This window comes from Cebus imitator, unplaced genomic scaffold (genome assembly GCF_001604975.1).
Source record: "Cebus imitator isolate Cc_AM_T3 unplaced genomic scaffold, Cebus_imitator-1.0 Scaffold314, whole genome shotgun sequence".
NCBI lineage: Eukaryota > Metazoa > Chordata > Mammalia > Primates > Cebidae > Cebus > Cebus imitator.
Genome location: NW_016107629.1, coordinates 1,635,885 through 1,640,217, shown reverse-complemented (window position 1 = coordinate 1,640,217; position 4,333 = coordinate 1,635,885). Strand labels below are relative to the sequence as shown.

The following is a 4,333-nucleotide window of genomic DNA, read 5'->3' as shown; positions in this document are numbered from 1 at the left end:
CTACCCAAAACAGAGGCAGAACCATGACTAAAACATCTAGCCCAGAAATCAACTCATTTCCCCGAGGAGTGGGGGTGGGGTGAGGGGGAGTCACAGGCAGTTAACCGACACCTGGAAAATCCTTGGCTTCATTGAGAATGAATGACTCTGGTGGGGGGGGATTCAGACAATGAAGTAGCCAGACGAAGACCTTTTTTTCCAGCGCTCTTGATTCTCAGCGTCAATAGTCAGTTGTGGGTTGCTGCCTTCTACTTCTTTCAGCAGCTTATCGAGTTCATCAGTGAAGTCATCTATTTTCAGCCTGAGTGTCTGGAGGGTGCCATTTGCACGTGTCAAGGTTTCAAACAGCAACTTTACTCCACTATACCCTAAGGGATTCTGGCCCAGGTCCAGAGTGATGAGGGTCTGGTTGCAGCTGAGGACACAGCAGAAGTTCTCACAACTGGTTGGAGGGATGGAACATCCCCACAACCACAGACGTTTCAAGTTACGCAGTTGTTTCTTCAAAGCCTCACATAGGCCCTGCACTCCAGGAACTCCTATGTCATTCTGCCCGAGATCCAAGTTCGTTAGGCTTGATTTTTCGTGGAGAAGCTTTGCGAGGTGACAGCAGCCTTTGCTGGTTATGTCACAGTTCCACAGCACCAGGGTCTGTAGTTTACACTCAGGGTAACTCAAGCCCTCACACAGAAACTTCACTCCTGTATCACTGAGGGGGTTCTTGGCCAAGCACAGGTGCACCAGCTCCTGGCTGACAACCAAAACGGCAGCCAGGTCCTTGCAAATGGCTTCCGTAAGGTGACAGTTTTCCAACGACAACCTCTGCAGGAGGCACTTTGGGTGTTTCAAAGTTGTGTACAGCAACTTGGCACCCTCATCCAGGAGCTCACTGTTGGAGAGGTTTGCGTATATTAGTGACTGGTTGACTTCAAGGGCCAGGGAGAGATCAGCCCACTGCTGAGTGGTAGCAGAACAAGACACCAACCCAAGATACTGCAGGTTACATTTTGGGTGCCTCAGGACCTCACACAGTGCAGGAAGCGTATTATTCTGGGCACTGCCTGGAAGTCTTAGATGTGTTACAGTCTTGTGACCTTGAAGAGCTAGGCAGAGGTTCCAATAAGCATCAGCTGGGGAAATGTTTTTGATCACTACTCTCTGGAGATGACAGGTGTCACAAGCTATTTGTTCACACAGGATCCTTAACAGCGAGGCACTAAGGATGGGAGGCATTAAGGATCGGAGCGAGGGCGAACTGTGCACCACGGGGAGAGGGGCCGCCTGCGAGTCACCCCCACGGCCGCTGGGAGCCCGGGTGGGGCGGTGGGGACCCGCCTCTCCCGTGAAAGGCCAGTGCTCCGGTGACCACCAGCCCTCTCAAGTCCCACAGCCCCACGGCGAGTCACTTCCCCACGCAGCTGAAGTGGTTTAGAGTCACTGGAAAGGAGCAGTGCTGGGAAGGGTACAGCCTCGCCCGCACAACGCCCTGGCAACCTGGGGGCATTGAAGGGCAGCCGTGGTGAGGAAGGGCAGGGAGGGGAGGAGAAACTTGTTCTACCAGACCCAGTGAACCGCAAATTTTCCCCAGCACGTCTCAGACTCCAAGTAACTTTCTTGTGCAAGCCAATGGCATGCTCCAGCAGAGGCCAGGGAACCTCTCCGCCCAGATTCCCCCAGCACCGCCCGGGGCGAGGACACGGCTCCGGCAGAGCCACGGGGCCCTGAGACCCCCAGCATCCCCCATCCCCACCCCTCGGCCCTCCCTCGCGCGGCACGGCCCCGCCCCCCGCCCGCCGCCCGCCGCCCCCCGCCCCCGCTCCGCACCTTGGCTTAGCAGAAGCTAATGCGCAGGAGCGGCAGCAGGTAACCGAAGACGAAGGTGCACACCACGTAGGTCTTCTTGTGGTGAGGGTCGGGCCACTGCTCCCAGCAGAAGGTCTGGTTGCCGGCGCGCGGGTAGAGGAGGCCCTGGTGGTAGGCCACGGGCGAGGCCATGGTGATGGACAGCGCCCAGATGCAGCCCACGTCCAGCAGCGCGTTGCGGGACACCCTGAGCGAGGAGGAGCGCCGCAAGTGCAAGATGGCCACTTAGCTGTCCACGGACATCGCGGCCAGCGTGGAGATGCTGACCAGCATGGACACGGTGAAGAAGTAGTGGGTGAACTTGCAGACGAAGGCGCCCAGCACCCAGGTCTGCAGGATTAGTTGTGTCCAATCAAATAGGAAAGAAAGATAAACTTCCAAGCCGCAAGGAGGGACTCACACAAGCATCCAGTTTCTCTTCATTGACTGGGTGACCATGGAGAAGGCCATGATGTACAGCCATGAGATAGAGGCAGGCACGAGCCCTGAGTCACGGCATCGAGGAGAGTCTCCCAGAGCAGCATCACCCTTTATGCAAATGAACACTAACCTTTCCTGTGTTAAGCCCTGCAATTTTTGGAACTGTGTTTTTTTTATTGTAGCAAAACACAGCCTATCCTTAGCAATTCCCCAGAGTTTTGGCTAATAAATTTGTCCAAAGTCAAAAAAAATAAAAGATGAAATATCTTTTTGGAATTCCAGTCATCCAAGAGGATGGAATGATCATGTACATATTTTAGAAACTGAAACTTTTACCTGGAGCCAGCCTATAACTACTGGTAAGGCACCTTCACATCGTGCTGCCCATGCCTGCACAACTATCTGAAACAAAGGCTTTGTGTTTGGAGGCAGATGCTGAGATGCTAGAATGAATGATCTTCACTATCTTAATCTGGATACATGGGAGTGGAATGAATTAATTCCACAAGGCATATGCCCAGTTGGCCGATCTTGGCACTCACTAACACCAGTTTCTTCAGATCATCTGTTTCTCCTTGGAGGATTTACCACTGATAAACAGCCACTAAGTGATGCCTGGACTTACTGCATCAGTAAAAATGAATGGATACAGTTTAATCATCCATATGCTGAAAAACCAAGGTTATGGCACACAGCTTGTGTCAGTGATGAAGGAGAATAATTGTTTTTGGTGGATGTGCCAACAACCTGCTTGTCCATCACAGAGCTGCACACAGTAATGAAATACTAATATTTTCAGTTCAACCAAAATCTCTTATATGGCTAAGTTTAGAAGCAGTTATTTGTTTTAAAGAAATGTTAGCCAACTCATGGACCTGCCTTCCAAAACGCTTACTTCACAGTGTTAGTCAGAGGTTTGGTAGTAACAGCACTTGTGGATCTTAAGGCTTCATAAATAATGCCTCTGATCACCTTGCATGGACAGCAATCCTGTAAACATCACAGAGCTGTCATTTGTATAATTATATGCATTGTTGTAGTTTGCAACTTTTGGTTTTAATGTGAATGTGAATGGCCTAGAGAACCTATTTTTGTGTCTGTTTACAATAAATGTATTTAACACCAAAAAAAAAAAGAAAAAAATATTTTCATCTTTCTTTTTTTCCCATTTGTGAATACCCTCACCTTCATTTCTCTCCATATACCCGTGATAGAGATATTTAGCACTTAAAGCAGGGACAGTTTTAGCTGTGTATTTTGAAAAAGTTGTGTGCTCTCCAAATAAAAAGCTACTTTTGTTGTTACTTTTGGTCCCCAGGAGAAATGGGAGTCCTTTTTCAGACAGTATGGGAGACACATGAGTCTTTCAGAGTCCCCTTCTTTGCCTCTGAGGGTGCAATGAGGGCGTGAAGCACTTTGGGAGGTGTCCAGACACACAGGTAGGCTTGCTACAGAGCAGAGCTTCATCCTGGCGGTGTGCTCCTTGTCATCATGAGCCATGTCTGAACGAATTAATCACATTTCATATGCAAGCATGTTCTCCATTTGACTGTGCTGTTGTTTTGAATCAGAGCAGCATCCACAATGCTTTAACTTGATAGCCATGAATCATTTCATTCTACGTAATAACGTGTGGGCTTGAGGAGGAGGCAGCATTGGATTAGAAGGAGGGAGAATGGACGTGTGAATTAGGGAAAGTTGTCTCTCCCTTTGGAGCATGGATGGGTTCAAAGCCCACTTCATACTACTAAGTATTTGGCTGGACACTACCAGTTGTGTGTGAAGCCTGTGTGTGTGAGTGTGTGTGTGTGTTTGTGTGTGTGAGTGAGGGTGTGTCTGTGTTTCTGTCTCCAGATCTGAGCAGCAGATGCTTCTTCCTGTGGTAGCATGTTACTCCGAACCTTGGATAATCCCCAGCCCTCCTAAAAACGCAATACACATATGTTTTAAGACATTTATGTTGATGATTGGTGAGAGCTTGGTGATTGAAACTAGCTCATTTCCCATGTACCACTGAGGCCTGCTCAGCTTTGCTCAAGAGGGTTCTTGA

The 4,333-nt window shown here is 49.5% G+C and overlaps 1 pseudogene; it reads left to right on the top strand.

Moving 5' to 3' along the window:
• Positions 1–2,314: 2,314 nt before the first annotated feature.
• LOC108286162 lies at positions 2,315–3,243 on the top strand (annotated as a pseudogene).
• The last annotated feature ends 1,090 nt before the right edge of the window (positions 3,244–4,333 follow it).